This window comes from Bombus vosnesenskii, unplaced genomic scaffold (genome assembly GCF_011952255.1).
Source record: "Bombus vosnesenskii isolate JDL3184/JDL3185 unplaced genomic scaffold, Bvos_JDL3184-5_v1.1 scf7180000015313, whole genome shotgun sequence".
Classification (NCBI taxonomy): Eukaryota; Metazoa; Arthropoda; class Insecta; order Hymenoptera; family Apidae; genus Bombus; species Bombus vosnesenskii.
Genome location: NW_022883932.1, coordinates 19,767 through 38,316, shown reverse-complemented (window position 1 = coordinate 38,316; position 18,550 = coordinate 19,767). Strand labels below are relative to the sequence as shown.

Below are 18,550 nucleotides of genomic sequence, written 5' to 3'. Positions count from 1 at the left end.
TTTAAAGCTATAATAAGCGTGGAAAACCATTCGCGATCGGCCAATTACTTTTTCCACTGTCAATTTATTAATTACGATTGCTTCTGAAAGTTTTCCTACGCGTAACTGCTAAACGAGAATTTTCCCATAGATCCCAGAAATTTCGTACACTTACTTTGCCATACCAGCTACCACAAGCAACCAAGAAAATATCGATGTCTTAATTTTCGCAACTTTCAGACATTCTTGAAATTTAGATAAATACAAATACAAATGCAAAACAATGCCGTTATAGATAAATACAAAAATTTCGAAGTTTTCCGCTTCTCAGACAAATTTTGCTTGCATGTGTACGCAGTGTTCAGAAACTCGGCAGATTTAAGCCTAAAAGGATTAAAATTCGATGAAAAGGTTACGAGATAATAAACTTCAAAGTCGATTACCACGGAAGTTTACATCGTGTGAAAGATTAAAAGGAATATTCTGACGAGCAGCTCTTAATAGTTTCAGCGTCTAATCCTCTAAAAACGTGACATTAATTGTTCGTGCCAAAGAGGCAGCTACGAATTGCAAAATATCGAGAGAATTCGATCTCGACGGGCGTAGAAAAGGCAGGGGCGGGAGAACAAAAGAGGATAACGTCTCAGATTTAAAACTGCGCTTGTCACATGATTTTTAAAACTTGTTTTTTTCGGTATCTAAAGCACACTTACAAACACGATTTTTTTTTTAATTCGGTGAGCCGCGGAGAGCTGAATACGACTTTCGTATGGAAAGTCACGAAGGTACGATACGTTATATTTTTGCGAACTACTTACTTCATCTAGTCGGTTTTTTTCTTCTTTTTTCTTGAGGGAACGCATGGTTCTATATCGCTCTCTTTCTCTTCTTCTTCTTCAATGTAATATTCACGTAGGAGACTTATCCGCCTCAAGTACGTATTATAATCTTTTATTGTAGACCATCGACGAAATGATTCTTCTCGATACCGTAGTAGCATCGTTATGGAAAATTCTTCTCTCTTCTCATTTTAATTCCCTTAACAGTCAATGGAATCCGATGCTATGCGCACAGCTACGTACGTGCAGTGCTATATCATCTCTACTCCATAAATATCGTTCACTGCCCCAATGTTAAGGTTCAACATACGAGAGTTCGCAACCTTTATCGTAGTTTCTGTCGCTAATTAATATTAACGTGATGCAATCTGAAGCGACGAGTAATGAATATGCCCCTCTAGCGTGACGAGTTATCAATCATACATGTTACGAGACGATTGTACCATTATTCGGTGCCAACTAGTAAGGTTGCGGAGAAGCATGTTGTCGACGACAGACGAGATTAATCTTACTGATTGCAGTCTTGACACAGACACGCACATATGTAAAGGGGACACTTGTAAAGTTTCTATCACGATCGTTGTATTCTTTTTTTGCTTACGTAAAATGTGAAAGGCATTGTGACTCGTTTGCGATCATTGATAGTTTGTTTGGTGAGTGTGCTGTTATGAATGGGATTAGTAGATGAAAAGATGATTTAACGTGGCGATTCTTATGATTGTAAATATTGACATCTTTTGACGCCGATTTGTATGTTTTTTTAATATTAATATAGAGTGGAATAGATACACCATTGGGGATTAAATGTTTTTAATCTTTCGTTTCTAAGCTTTAATTAATTACGTTTCAGAGTTACTCGAATGAACTATATCTTAAATAATAAAATTCGAGTTTGATTATGCGTTCGTAAAAATTGGATTAAATTTGAGTTATTGCCACTTCAAGACACTTCGTTACAATAATCATTGTAAATAAAATTAAGAAGTTAAGTAAAACTAGGAACATTATATTTGTCTACGATTTTTTACATTTCTGCGAGACGCACATGTTTCATTGCTAACGAAATAATTAAGTTTATTATAAAATATGAAGGTAAATACGCTTCGTATTAGCAAGTTAATTTTCGAAAGCTAAATGTAGATATTATTATTTGAATGTCATAAATACCCGATACAACAAGTACATACATGAAGTGACACACACTTGTGTATTCATGAGTTTTTACTTGCCTTCTACGAGTTTACGAATTATAAAATTTTATAATTACAAATTACACACTCGAATGATAGATTATTTAAATATTTAAATACGTGTAATAAAATTTCGATTTATTCGATAAATATTATGTTCAGATAAACTCTCCGTTTTGTTTACTTTTCATATCTTTTGGAATCTTGTTAAAAAATAATGAAAAATGGGGTTCGTTATAAATTCATGATTTAGTTAACGATGTTCAAGGACGTTTAATCTGAAGGATCAGAAGGAAAATCACGATCGTTACGAGACAACGTGAGAAAAGTTAATGCCGCAGATTGTCTGAAATCAGCCATAATCGCATTGTTACTTACTGAGCGATTCTTAGATCCTTTAGTTCTGTTTGTTTTGCCGACGAAACACGTATAACATAATCTGTTACCGATACTAGGTGATAAATGAACAATAAGGAAGTGAAACTGGTAAATTCCATGAAAGAATACATTATCAGTTTGGAAAAGATAGATGATCAAGATAGATCACGATCATTATGTATTAGTATGGCAAAATGAAGACTGAAATATTTGTACAATATTACAGTAAATAATTAATAACAGATTTCGTGTTAATAAAATGATAAAAAATATTAAATTTAGGTTTAATATTTTAAGCATTTAAAAAAGATGGAACAGAAAACTGTGATAGGCTTTGATCTTTGAGTATTAGATGGTACGATAAGTATCGTTTTCTAAAAAAGAGTATTAATAAATGTAAAGCATTTTAAAAATGAAAATTTTCCATTAGCAAATTTCTCGTCTCTTCTAGTCAGAAATTAAAATTGAATGAACTGTTTTTGGGTAATATTATGGAATTCTCTTTAGTTACGTGTTTATAATACATAACAGAAATGTATCTATTATTCAAGATCCATCGTTCTACTGTTATGGAAACCAGAAGCGAACACAGATTTCCCTCAGTCCGACCTCTACACAGTCAGTGAAAGCATTTTCATACAACAAAGTAAAGATAAAAAATTTTCCTTCGACGACGCAATGCGATTCCAGTCACGTTGCTTAATGATCTATCAAGGTAGACAGGATTCTTGAGGAACCAATGTAATTACGTGACTACGATCATAATTTTTCTAAGGTCTCTGTACCCATAAACAATATTGTGATCCCGTTTGTTATTTAATATAATTACTTATATCTAGTTATATTTAGTTATTAAATATTAGCATGATTTACTATATGTAATTCAGTAAATCGGTACAAGATCTAAAGAAAATATTTCTTACGTATGATTTTAACGAACTTTGTGTAAAAATCTATAAAACTAGAAGTTGCTTAGTTTATATACAGATAAAGAAAAGCATCGTTTATATCGTCGAGATATCACATTTATATCATTTTAAAAATAAAAATTCTTCATCAAAGCGAAGAACATTTTCATAAAAAATTACGAACAGAATATCTCGATTCTACAATCTACTGTAAACAAGATAAGTATCGATAATGAATAAGTCTTGACATTGAATTTTATTCAAAAAGTTTTATTCAAAAGTGATATCAAATAATCCGTAATGACATTTATTACTCCAATCATATCAGTCAACTACTACCTACCGCGTAATACGCGATCGATTTTCAAACGCCCCCCCCCCCCACCCAAATAGAGTTTCCAGTGTAATTCTGTTATTCTTGAATCTTCGGCTTGTTTTTCATTTTTTAGCTCACTTTAAAATTTCTTCTGGCTTCAATTGTGCTACGATTTAAAGTTTTCCGTGTATACGTTTAGGACGTTACTGCGTGCGGAAATAATACAGAAGGCCTCTAATTATACCGTCTACAATATTATTTATAGATTTTGAACCATATAGTACGTAAGTATGTAATTGTATATCTGTCGTGGTTCATTTTATCCTTCTCTGTTGCGTGAACCAGCGGTTAGGAGCGACACTAAATCAAGTGGGAATGAAACTCGTGGAAACAACGCTAGACATGGTAACGGATCCATGACTGTGCTTCTGTTATTATCAACGCCAGTAACGGTTAAACCTATTGCATGTGTGTAAGTTGGAAGTTACGTACATAACTTATGCACACCCGTTGTGTGTTTCGCGATCCCATATTTCTTTTAATTTGAATTTTATGAAACTTTTTGTTCGATAACTGATGTGCCATATTACATCCGTCACATTCAATGTTATATGATGTAATTTCTTCAGTTGTGGTGTTATGTAAGTTACAAGGTCATTCCTGTGTTTGGACATGTGTTTGGAATGTAGTGTGTATCTTTCTCTTCGTATGTACATAGTGAGTAGAGACTGTCTGTCTTTCGCTAGAAGAATATTCTGCATATAGTTATTTACTGTTCTTGATATTTGATTTTGGAAATTTAATTTTCGCTTTGCTTGTATCTTCGAGCGTAAGGTGAAATTTGTACAGACATATCTAGTAATTTGTTAATCGTACTGTTCGAAATTATTGTGTGTGTGAATATTTCGGTGAATATAAACTACGAAAACCTGTCCTTGATTTTTTATGGTAACAAAGCAGTCTTTTCAGAAGAAACAATATTCATAAATCAGTCCCTTCGCAAAAAGCTAATTCTACGAATCTTGTTAGAAGAAACCGGTTGACGAAACTACGTGTCCCTTCAGGAGAGGTCTAATTTATAGAGGTAGCTTGCAAGAAAAAACCAATCTCACAAAAAGCTTGAGCATTCTTAATTAATCCTCTTTAGAATTCAATTACATTTATGCCTTTTGTAAATATTAATTCTAAAATAACGATGCTAACATTTCTAACCTACAGAGTATCAACAAATAACATAACGCAATTCCCCATTTCAATTAAATATGAAAAATATACTAGAGTCGATCCAAGATCAAACCCGGTAAAACAAACGACAAATTTACCTGAAAAATCCACTGAATTCGTTTCAATACATCCGTTATTTAAATTGCAAAAATCAGTTGTGTTTCAACGTCAATTTTTAACACCGTCCATATATCGCAATTTTAGTACGCGACAAGACGACAATACAATTCATTTCAACACCATTGAAAAGTATGGCTGGCTTCGGACAACCGGTTTCCGGCGTGGCGCCACTATGCTTTGGAGAAACAAGGAAATACATATGTATGCACCTTGCTTTTTGTGAGACAGAAGAACTCTGTGTCTCTGTTCTACCAACGTCGCTGTTGCGACGATTTGCCGCAAACCTAAATGGAGTTCGATCAATGGCAACGCGAGCACGTGGTCCTCGATGTTCGCGATCGGAAAATCGAGTTTTCCAAACTATTTCTAGTTTCGCCGGTTCCACTGTCAATCAACGTTTCTTCCTTTGGTTCCGTTTCTCTTCGATTCTCTCCTTTTTTATTGGCAAACGCGTGTCACCGAGTATCGTGTTCGTCTTCGCTAAGCAAGCTTCTATATCAGCGATACGCGAGCCGGTTTCCCCTTCATATTTGTACAAGACTTCGTGAACATCGGACGTTTTTCTCCTCTCTTTTCGAATAAGAAAATCCTATCGTTGTTTAACTAACAATTGCATTTCTTTAAATGGAAATGTGGTCGTGTCTCCTTTATATTTTGAATTAGCCAGGGAATTTAGGTTTATTGCCGTGGAAACTTGATCGGTCGTTTACGTAAGGATCTGCGACTCTGCTTCATCTTCGAGGAAAATTTCATCGAATACAATCGTTTCACTCAATGATTGGATCAGTCGAAAGGGAGATTCCGCGACTGCCTGTATAAATATTGATCATAGTGTCTCTTGAAGGGAAGCTGTACCAATCTTGTTGATTTAACTACTGATCCTACTTTATCCTCGAGAAAAATTACTTACTTTGATTGTTTGACCATTAATTTTAGCGTTTCTTCGAGGGAAACAGTGTTGATCGCTCGAGTCTGCTTCTTTCTCAAGGTAAATTGTATTTACTATTTACTCGATCAGCTATTTCATTTTCTTTTCCCGGAGAAACCTTGTTTCTCGCCTGTTTGACCATTCGCGCTATTTCTTCTTTGAGATAAACTGCAGCGATTATTCGTGTAATCAACAAATCTACTTTTTCTTTCTTTACGAAGGAAATCGTGTGTTTAACGAAATCTCGCTTGTTTAGTCATTGATTCCGCTAACTTTTCCAAATAAATCGTCAATCATTCGCTCGATTGCCAATTCTAATTTTGCTTCGAAGCAAACTGCGTTGATTATTCGTATAACCTTTTTAATAGAAACTGTTTTTCGCCTATTTTATCGCCAATTTCCTTTTCAAAATAACATGTATTAATTATTCGTTTAATCGCAGATTTTATTTTATTTTATTTCTATTTCTATTTCGTTTTATCATCGATTTTCCGCCGTCTTCAAAGAAACCCACGTGAATTACTTTAATTGCTTTTTCAAACTAATTTTATTTCTTTACTTTTAAATTAAGAAGCAGCAACGAAAATGCTACAATAACGGAAAAATTCTTCGGTTATCTCCACAAAGAACACGAAGGTATCGAACTTAGTGTATTGAGACATTTTGTTCTTTGGAAGTTAGTCGACGACATTTGGAACGGAAAGATACATTTGACATGATTTAGTGTGACGTTGAGAGAGAAAAATGGTTTGATCGAGGGTGCCCTTAATTACTAATTTCATAACTTGCTGTTAATCGATCTGACAGTGATATTAGTGGATGTGGTTGGTAGTGCCTGATTAATCGTGATCGATATTTTGAACAAAGAGCAACGAGAAACGATCAGTTTAGAGTTTCACTTTGACGTCGTGAGACTATCGTTAATTAGACATAGAAGAATCGTTTGGTGACAGATAAGGGTTTCAACTTCTGTATTCATTTTCTTCTATAGACTGAATTTAATTTTTCGCTTTGATAATCGTTTATAAAAGAGAAGCGATAATTATTAGTTCTACCTAAGAATGTTACTAATAAATTAGGAAAAAGAAATTTTGATTGGATTCTTGATAATGAGTGAAAATTAATTTAAAAGATTGTATTTGGAATTTTGAGAATCGATCGAGTCCTCAGTTTCAGTGCAATGTAACGTTATCAGTCGCGTGAGTTTGGCTCATATGTGATTTATGTGCAAGCTAAATGTTTCCAACAAATTGTAGCATATTGATTTCTCAAAGTCCTGTATCAAATGTCTTGTAATTATAAACAATTGTTTCGTTTGGACGATCAAGGGTAATATACTCTATTTTTGATTTTAAAAATGCCGCCATTTGTGTAGACGTACACACGCAAGTATTTATTATGTAGACACGATGGCTCGTAGACACGAACGTTTCTCGTTGTCGTATTTTCCAAACAGGTCAGTTATTTCGAGCACTCGACCACTTTCTCGCTCCTGACAATGACATTAGTCATTCTAATCGATGTCTCGAAATCGATGGTTTTTCTGTCAGCTGTTTCGTTTCCGTGTTTATTCTATATGATAATATTGTTTCACGTATTCGCTTAAATTTAATTGGCAAATGATTAATTTCCCTGAATCCATTTTCAAGTAAACATATCAGTTTAACCTTTTGCTCTATCTGATACGAAAATGAACAATTTGATATAAAAATTTTGCGAAAGATCGATATATTATTTTACTTTTAACTTGGAAATCGTTCTTTTAATTTTTCAATATCTAATTAACCACCTCAGTCCCTAAGACCGTCTGTTTTAACGAATGGTAAATAATCAAATAATTGCGTTGATACATCAGAAGTACCATCTTCTTATATTCCTGATATTAGTATTAAAACAGGTTTGAAAAACCTTCAATTATTTCATTTATTCTTAGCCTTCGATGACTTAAAATTTTCTCGGTTATTTTCCAATAGAGTTCAATATATTGATCGAAAACTTAGTTTAGTTAAGCACTGTAACCGGAAGTCACTCTTAAGTCGCCGGGTAAGAGGATTACGAGTAATAAACAAACAATATTAATCAGAAAATTATTCCATTCAATTTTTCTCCTGCATTTAATTAAATATGACAGAGTCAACAAACTTTCCTTCGGTTCTTCTATCTCATTTGCAAATCTATAATATCGATATCCAAACGATAACTCGAACACCATTAACCAGCACTCGAGGCTATTTCTTTCGTCGAAACTTTCCTCAGACATGTAGATATCACGTTGACATCGCCGCGTATACCGAATCAGCCCTTTTTAAAGATGATCTCGCGAGCGTGGTTCGTATGCAATTCAATTTGAACGAGTCGCGTGTCACGATTCACTTGACTCCCGGCACAGTAATTGGCCGGCACTCGAGCAAACACTTACACTTAATTTAACGTTTAACCGAATCGAAAACAAAGCGAACAGTTGCCGGACTTCGCTCGTTCTTTCAGTTCATTTCCGAACGTCTTTCGATCAGCATATCGGGTCTCCTCTTTCATCTCCGTTGCCTTTCAAAATCTAAAATCATAATTGAGACTTTGCTGCTCGAACTATGGAAGGGGAAAACGTGAATGACGGGTAAGATTGTTCCTGCGTTCTGTCAGAAAATAATTTCCTGTTTGTGGGAGAGGAAAGGAGCATTGTAATTGGAATCACAGAATGTGAAACATCAAAGGAACTGCCGAATGACATTTATTTCAAAAACTAGAAGACTGAAAACTTTGTTATACGACTTTTATACTGCTACGCCTGGAAATCAAAGATGGATACTGTTTCAGCGAAATGAAGGACGAGAAGAGTAACTCTATATTGCCCACTGAAGCGACTCGATTGAGACCAAGATTGGAAAGTTTCGATGATGTTCTGCCGTATGTCGGTGACTACGGGAGATATCAATGGCTGTTGTTATTGTCGTTACTACCTTATGGCGCGACGTACGCGTTTCTGTATTTCTCGCAATTTTTCATTACGATTATTCCCACGGAACACTGGTGCAGGATAGACGAATTAGTAAACTCGAATTTCACCGAAGAAGAGAGGTAAGTATGTATAATGAAGGAAAGAAAGAAAAGGAGATATACGTAGCAACGAAAGCTCCTTTAAACTTTGAACGATATTTTTGATTGTTCGTAGAAAGTGACTTTGAAATATTGTGAAAAATATGCGAGATATCGCGATTTCTGGAATTTCTCGAATTTTCGAACATTTCGAAAATTATTAGAAAATATTGTAGAAAAATTTCACGATAAGATACAAGATATTTTTGGATTACTCTGTCTGGACTTTGGTTCTTATTTTAATAATTAAAATGATCAATCATCTATCGTATGGGGTGTTTAGGATTAAGATAGCGATTCCAGTGACGAACGTTTATCCTTATTACGAACAATGTCAACGGAAGGACGTAAACTTCACAGAGCTGTTGAAGAGCGATAAGAGCCTGAGCTCATCGGGCTTCCAAACAAACAAAACGATAAAATGTACTCAATGAGAGTATAATTTTACGCAGATTCCATATCCTAGTATAGGAACTGAGGTGAAGTATTCACATCGTTGTCTGAATCGCATGCTTCGAAATTCTTACACTTCTGCTGCGTTCTTTGGGTCATTTCCGATCTACTCTAACCTTGTTATAGTAAATTTCTTAAGTTTAAAGAAAGTATAAGACGATAATTGTTAGTACGGATAATTCCTCGTTCCGATTTTACGCGAACGTTTTTTTCAGAACATAAAGAACTCTTTCATTCATCGAACTGCGAGCAGAATCGAGATATAAAAATTCGAAGACCGCAGCAGGATTAAAATTATGTTCTGAAAAATATGAATCTGGTTTTTCGCTGACTAACTCTTAACCTTGGTGATTAGCTAGATTGGGTATGCGACCGAGAATACCTCGTATCAACGGCGCAGGCCATCTTCTTCTGCGGATCCATCATCGGTGGTTTCCTAGTCGGTTGGATCGCCGATCACAAGGGTCGTATCCCAGCTTTAATGTTCTGCAATGGTATCGCCCTTTTTGCCTCCATTTTCACTGCCAGCGCAAATAGTTTTTGGTCATTCGCCGTCTGTAGGTTTCTCACTGGACTGGCGTTCGGTAACTGTATCAACATTCCTTTGATTATCGGTAAGCCTTCTACGAAGTAGAAAGTGCGAGAGGTTCGACCGATAAGCCAATGTTTCAGTCACGCGAGAGATAACGTTAGTATGAAGTCAATGTTTCTATTACGTGAAAGATGATGTTGCGTGAGAAATTTTTGATGAATTGTTCCTCGAAGATAATTTTGACGTTGCTGTACTCGATTGAACTATACGGTTCGAGTTCTTGATTCAAGAGCTTTTGCCACCACCAGAGATGAATATATTGATTTTGTTATTGTTAAAGATCGTTTCATCGATTTTCATGTCGCCGAGGATAGTTATATCTTGATATTCTTAAATCGAGTTATACAAGGTGGTTGGTAACTGGTGGTACAAGCGGAAAGAAGTCGAAAATATAGAATACAAATTTTTTTTTTAATTCTTCCATCGAGACAACGATCTACAGTGAGATCCGTTATAACGAGACGCGATAAAGTGCACGCGTATCGAGCGAAAATTCAAAGTCGATTTTCTCGAGAACAAAGCCTCGAACGAAAAATTTTTATTCTATATTTTCGACTTCTTTTTCCGCGTAGAATCACCCCCTTTCCGCTTGTACCACCAGTTACCAACCACTCTGTATATTCGTTCGAAATGAAAATTATCACAAAATTTTCAACACGTAATTCGTTTAAATACGTTAGAAGCAAAACACGTGCATTATGTAGCGCTTTTTGTTATACGGACCAGCTCAAACTCGGAACATTCACGTTTGCAGAGTAAACGGATTAATTTAAAATCGGAATTATATTTATAATCTTACAATTATCCTACAATTATGTTGATGGTATCGTTCATTCGGCTCGTCATCAATTGCTCCATATTAATAATAACCGGTTTCACTCGATAAATCTTCCATGTTCTATTACTGCAACATGAAGAATAATCGTCGTTAAGTATCTTGATATAATAATCAGTTATTCCGAGAGTCATCGACGATCAATTATCCCGCAGTGCTCGAATATATGGCTGTTTCGAAACGAACGTTGGTCGTGAATATCGCCTTTGGCGTATACTTCGCAGTGGCCAGTACAATTTTACCATGGATAGCCTATTATATCGCGAACTGGAGATATTTTACTTACGTTACTGCCATACCGCTGTTATCTGTCGCTATCACACCGTGGATTCTTCCCGAGAGCGCCCGGTAAGTAAACTCCTAATCGTTCGATTATTCGAATTCTCAACTTGCGCTTTGAGATTTATGCAAATTTACTTATTGATCCATATCACTCGTATTTGCTCTGTTCAAGCTGGTACGTTTCCAACGGGATGATGGACAAGGTTGTTGAGAAACTACGGAGAATAGCTAGGATCAATCGCAGAAATCCAGACTCGCGTATTTGCGATATATTCGTCGTAAGTTCGATCAAATAGAATTCTAGAAAGCTTACGCGAAATCATACGGTACAGTACTTGAATCTGTGCTGACAGATATATTTGATTCACGTCGAAAACACACAGACTCGCGAATGTATTTTAACATGCATAGACAGGTTTTAAAAATGAAACGCGATGAAAAATGAAATATGAAATGAAACTTGACTGTCGCGATTCCATTGTGGTATTATATCGATCTCGTACAAAATTTGAAGTAAATCTGGGAATTTATATAGAAATTATAAAATATTTACAATTTACAAGTACAATCGGAGATAAAAATAAGCTACTATAGTTAATGGAAATAGATGTGAAGAAAGTATAATCAAATTAGTATCAGCCTCATATACTTGAGTTTTATTTATTATATTTCCTTCTAATAATATGCAGATAGTTCAGCAAATGATTGAAATGAATTTTTACATTTTCTCCACTAATCCACTTAGTTTTGTTCCCGACTGTATTTCGGATCAGAAAAGTATTTAATCAACCAACCACCCATTATATTAATAAATCTCGATATCAAAAGCCATGCCGACTAATTCCATAAAACAGAATGCAAAGTGCCACTGTTCGTGCTATCTATTAATGACGAATAAAATGAAAATAAAATTTCTTTTCAGTGTGTTATGAATTTTGAACTGTGTAAGGGCTAAAGGCACGACTCGTATTATATCTTTCGTTAATTATTCTCGAAATAAATTCTTGCAGAGTAACATGGAGGCACCGGACAAAATTCAAGAATCAGCGACGCTGCTCGATCTGTTCAAAACGCCATGGTTGGCGAGAAACACTATTCTTCTAGTTGCATTCTGGCAAGTATAAGATACGAGTTCATGTTGCGAGAAAACCTTCATAAATAACCGATACAATCTTGTAGGTGTTTCACCCTGATCTCGTTCGACGGTCACGTGTATTCATTAAAACTTATCCAGAGCTCGGTGTTCGTGTCGTTCTCGATCGCCTGTGCCACAGAACTTCCAGCTGGGTTATTACTCGCCCTGTTGCTCGACCGATGGGGTCGTAGACTCTGCGGATTTCTCACGATGGCAATGACCTGTGTACTCAGTATCGCTGAACTTATGCTGCATTCCAGTAAATATATCGATCTGTTTATTAAAGTAAAATTAAAACGATTATAATGACGTATTATTGAGAAAAATCTGAAATTAAGTTGATGATGAATGTAAAAGAATTTTGGCAACTTCGAAGGTATTAATCTTGGAAAATAATTATTTTGATGGAACTAGAATTTAGGAATTATTAGGAATTAATTTAGTGGCGAAATTGAAAGAGGTGTGCACATTTTAGAAGCAATAATTTTCTATATGTTGGTTTTCTAGAATTTGGAGATTTATAGAAGTTTAAAGTTTGTGTGAAATTTTAATTTGATTTTGATTAAGCTTCGATCGGACTATATTTTTAATTAAACTTACAATCAAGTATTGTGTACCCAGGATTAATTTTGTATTTTTTAATTTATTCCCCAGTGCTCGCGAAATTAGTAATGTCAATATTGTCGCGATTCTGTCTGAACATGGCAGCCAATGTTGGTCTTCAGTATGCAGCAGAACTTCTGCCCACGCCAGTCAGATCGTAGGGCGTATCTTTCATTCATATTTTCGGAATAGTTGCACACTCTTTGGCGCCATATATCACTGATTCGGTAAATAAATATTTATACTACTATTGTTGTTACAACATTTTTGACGTTTGACACGTTCAACTTGTCTTTAATTTATTCCAAAAGATACAATAAGCGCTATTAGAAATTATGAAAAAGTTCTCATGTAAATTTTCTCATGAAAATGTAAAATAGTTTTTTTCTTACCTTAAAACAAGTTGTTTCCTGAAGAAGTTAAATATTATAAAAATCTGATCAAAATATTTCTCACTTTCTAGAAAGCCCGTTTTGGAAGTTGCAACCAACGTTTTTCTTTAACTGATCTTTAATCAAAAAATTGAAATTTAAAATAAAAAATGATGGAATAACTTAAGATATGAAACTATATTGGTTGAAACTTTCTAATGAAACTTTTTAAATGAGAAATACTTTGACCAGATTTTCATGGTATTTAACCTTTGCTCATATAAATTAATATTTGTTCATTAGGCTGCAATTTGGGAGGGATTTCCAATGCTCATTATCAGCACGGTGTCCTTTTTTGGCGCTGCACTGGTTTTGTTCCTGCCGGAAACTGTCGGCCAGAATCTTCCTCAGACTATCAAGCAAGGCGAAGAATTCGGAAGGGACCAACATTTCTGGTCGTTGCCTTGCTACCATAAGACACACTTCAATGGACATCAACACTATCACTCCTGTGAACGATAATTATCTGATTTTTAATAATAATTCAATTAAAAAACACGAAGGAGGATTCGTGTTTTTTTAGAAGTAACAATATTACAAGCGGATCAGTCTGACGATTTTTGTACGAGAAAAAATCGGAACATATTATTTTTCTATTCTCCTACATTAATTTTTATTTTTATCGTTTACGTTTAAGAATTTGTAAGCCTTAATTATAAAAAGAGCGAGCAAGTTAATGGAAAAATTTCACTTAACTATTCGCGTTAATTTCTTCGGTTTAACTTTTGGGAAATGCTTCGTTAGCTTCGGGAATATTCCAACGATTCGTTTTACGTACAAAATAAGCATGATAAATATTACCTAATGAATGTAATTCATGAATGACTATTGGCGATGAAAACTATTGGCGTAATACCTAAGATAAAGATGCAGAAACATTTTTAGAATTTCTAATGACACCTTTATAGATTTCTCGTTTAATATCGCTATTACATTTGAATCACTTTTACCTAACGGTGTCACATAGTCTCGTTGGAAATTTGTCAAATTCCTTAAAGTGATCACTGAAAATTTTCCTAAATTTCCAAGAATTTATTTATCACGAGGTAAAGAAAATGTGTATTAGAAAGATGAGATCGAAGGTTTACCATTTTTTCAATTATGGCGAACGCAATATGTAATCAATGAAAATTTTATATTTTCACGTTGAAAGTTTCTTCAGATAATTATTATCCAGATGATAACTAACTCTTACGAATTAATGCGTGTCTGTAGGATAATCCGGTAGACTTGATCCGCTTTTTATATCGAAAGTTGAGCAATCGGTGACGCGTTCTTATACACCGAACCGCGAAAAGCAAAATTTCATATGATCTCACTAATTTCGGATGTCAGTCAAATCAGTCAAATCAGTCAAATAATAAGTTCGCGTTAATATACACGTTCGATTTTTGAAAAGCTTGTTCAATTTAATAAGAGTCTTGGTAACAGGCTTATGTTTTTAGACCTAATTGGTTGTTTTCATTTACAACTACCTCGCGTTAAAGTACTCATAAAATGACATTAAAATCAGAAAACTAATAACTGAAAGATTATCATTTTTCCTCTGTGGTAGTTTACATATAACATAATGCAACTAACGATTAATGCAAAATAAATAAGTTACTAATATAGACATTTTTTTAGTAATTTGTATAATCGTGAAACGAATTGGACTTTCTAAAGGCAAATATTAAAGGAAACATGGAATTGATGCCAAGTCTATCACAAATATTATTTATACTACTTATTTGCGCAGTTTGAAGCGAATCAAATTGTTGAAGGTTTCTTTGTTACATGTTAATTTACATTTTAAAAGACATAACAGGCACGCTAATTAGTTTGCTTAAGATACTTTCGAGATACCAAGTTAGACGCGTTTCCATGAAATCATATCAATTTTACGATGATATTTTTCTATCAAGCATGTAATTATAACCGTATCGTTGATTAGTGCATACAATTATCCATGTACATTCGTCTTTCCGAGTACCGCGCTTCAATATTGCTAATTTCAAATTCGTACATTAATGTTCGTAAATGCTTGAAAATGCTATATAACTGTATCAGCTTCTGTTAAAAGCATTTTATAGTAAAATCTCTATAAATTTGTAATATTTTTTAGACAATTTGAATTCATTATATTATACATCATACATTCTAGTCATTTCTAATTAAGTTACTTTTGCGATGTTTAATTATATTTTATGTATATTCTTATAACTCTCTATGTTACGGCGCGTACGATGGTCCGTGCGCCGTCTGAAGCTTTATACTATATACTGATCTACTACATACTATATACTATAAACTGAATCCTTTGACGTAATCTTAATAGCTTGAAGGAATCTCTAACCCTGTAAGTGTTTTCGGTTTATGGATGGTCCTTAGAACAATGCTTAGGTTTATTGCGCACTCTTACAAATAACGGAGAAAGCGGGTAGTTATTTTTCCAATAAACAATGTCACCCACGAGCCACGTTGGTAGGAGGCTTCCTCCTCCTATCTTCATTCATTAACGTTGGCTATAATCAATGGGCACCCTCACTTTCCTAACGAAAAGTGTGAACAACGAATCCGCGTTCTTCGTTCAGAAAGCACACCCACACTGAGATTTCCTCTCGTGGCGGCACACGAGAACGCAAATCTCATCACTCGAAACCAACTAGTGTCGGACGACGGCAGCGATCCCGGGTTCAAATCCCGGCGCCTCGTACTTTTCCAAAGTCCGATTTTTCTTCCACGACATCTAAATAAGAAGGAAATACAGCAGTACTACACCCCGGCAAGCGACATCTACAGCCAGCAGCCTACAATTATCACGGATATATGAAGGAAGACGGAGAAAAAGAAGAAAAAAAGTGTGTTTCGTCCAGAGCTTGCTAGTGGACTCATCAGTAAGGCTTACCTAGCAGGTCTCATGCCTTAGACACAATGGAAGGAGGGGGAAACAAAGCTATGTACATGGCAGAGACATTGAAGACGGATTCCTCCCTCCCACGGCCGGACACTGTATCCAAGGCCGGTCGGATCTCCTACCCTCTCTTGCGACGTATCCCAGTGGAGCGGCCCCACTCTTAATCTAGTTTGGTGGGAAAGGTTCGCGTACACACCGTGTGTAAGAACTATTAAAAACCACACAGTGTATCGCGACTACCTTTCTACTACTTAACCCAAGTCCTATATTATCAGTCTTAGGTCCGAGGCGGCTCCTGTCACATAAAGTTGGTACTTGGGTGGTAGTAAGAAGGCTGAGTCGTAACCCAACTACTTATTATTTTCCTTTATAAAACTTTATTATAAACACTTACAAAATAACACCGAACCGGAGAATAGGGGTTGTATGAGTACAGCAACTAGAAGAGGAACAAGAACTGCCCGAGCTGGGTGAAGTCTCGGTTTATATACGTTTTGGTTTTAGGATGTTGAGGGGCTAGGTGTAGGTTATGATGTAGAAAAGTGTCCGAAGGTCGGGGGTTCATATCCTATCTCTGATGTGGACGGAGGTGCGTCACAGCCTTGGTGTATGCTATGATAATAAGGTGGTGATGTGTCCAAAAGTGTCCGAAGGTCGGGTGTCGATGTATTAACACTGATGTAGGTTGAGATGTGATTGATGTCACATACCCCCCTCTTTAGATTGATTTTGGTCCTCCAAAATCTTAGTGTTTCCTCAGTATGGAGCGATGGAATTGGACTCTGACTGGTTCGACTTGTACTTGTTCTTCTTCGTCGTGGTATATGCTTTTGCTATTTCAACCTGTGAAGGTTGTTGGCTGGTTAAATTTCGACTACGATTAATAGGGATAATTTGCTAAGTTTGACGAAATGCCGCAGTATCACGTGTTGAATCTTTTGTAGACTTTCTAACAGCCTGTGATATAGAATGAGTTAGTGGTCTTTGAGTAATGGTTTTATACTATCTTGTTGTTTCTTTATAGTTTGATTGTTATCCAGTTGTTCCTTTGATACTTGCATTTCTTTGTTTTGTTTAACAACTTCTAAAGCCTTTTCAGAATCTACAACTGGTTCTTTTTCCATGCATGTAATTTCTTCTTCAACCAGTACAACTGTGCTTTCCTCTATAGTTCGTGTTTTTGTGTCATTTAGTAAACTTTTCAATTCAATTTCCACAGTATCTGGAGCTTTAGATACCGACTGACTGTCATCTTCTGCATTTTCAATGCCCCAATCATCAAAGATATCCTGAATGACACTTCTTTTGTTAGTTATGCGCACTTTATCTGCTTCACTTATAGATTTATTCCTTCCTTCTGTATTAGCAACATGTATAAGTACGACAATTTTATTATGAATAATTTTCTTTTCTAAATTAATTTTATGTGAACTATCAAAAGATCAATCTTGCCATTTCCATTTGTTGTTTCTTGTTATTCTTTTCTTTAATATCAATGTCATCTGCAGTTTCTAGATCACTAATTACTCCTGAGGTAATAGGAGTTATAGAATCGTTTCTTGTCTTTGTATGATTTAATATGTCATAACTGTATTTCTGGCTACAATTTTCAGAAACTTCTTGAGCCACAATTTCTGTTGAAATTACTTCTATAATTGTTCCATCACTTTCTCGTGCTTAACCTATCGAATTAAATTCTTCATTTACAATTTCAGCGTTCTTCATTCCTTTTTGTTCTGCAGAAACATTTTTTTTTCTTCATTGGAATTTACAACAGCATCCTTTTCATGTACAGTTAAAACAATATTTTCTTCTGTACTTTCATTCATATGATTAATATATAGTAGTTTCTACAGTCAGTACCATTACTTCTGAACTACTATCAACTAGTTTAGACAAATCTGTGTCTGTATCCGTGACATGCAATGTTTGGGCTTTATCATCAAAAGTTTCACCAAGTGTTTTAATTAATGCTTGACACTGAGCATTAGTAACACTAACTGTATCTATATTTAACACTGTACAAACGTTGTGTTTCTCAATGTTTGGTTCACCCTCATTTGTATTAAATATTTCAACATCGTTCGTACTTTCTTTATCTAAAGATGTGTCACCTGCATATCTTGAATGATCTCCAATCTCAGTTGTATTCTCTGCTTGCTCTTCTTGAAATTTCTCATCTTTTTTTTTTTTATATTGATCATCAATTTGTGGGTCCTTATTTATTATTTCTTGTTCTACTTCATTAATCGCAGCGTTCTTTATGCTCTCTGTCTCACTACTTTCCTTACTTTAAAAATTATTTTTTGTTTTTATTTAAATCTGTTACATCACATTTATTTACTACT

The 18,550-nt window shown here is 35.1% G+C and overlaps 1 long non-coding RNA gene and 1 pseudogene across 1 annotated transcript; one reads left to right on the top strand and one right to left on the bottom strand.

Annotated features, from left to right (window-relative positions):
- The first annotated feature begins 4,003 nt into the window (after positions 1-4,003).
- Positions 4,004-13,912, top strand: LOC117241128 (annotated as a pseudogene).
- LOC117241129 lies at positions 12,432-13,550 on the bottom strand. The gene is made up of 2 exons (XR_004494905.1): positions 13,268-13,550; positions 12,432-12,545 (listed from the first exon to the last, which is right to left on the bottom strand). It is a non-coding gene; the product is annotated as an uncharacterized LOC117241129 (long non-coding RNA).
- Positions 13,913-18,550: the final 4,638 nt, after the last annotated feature.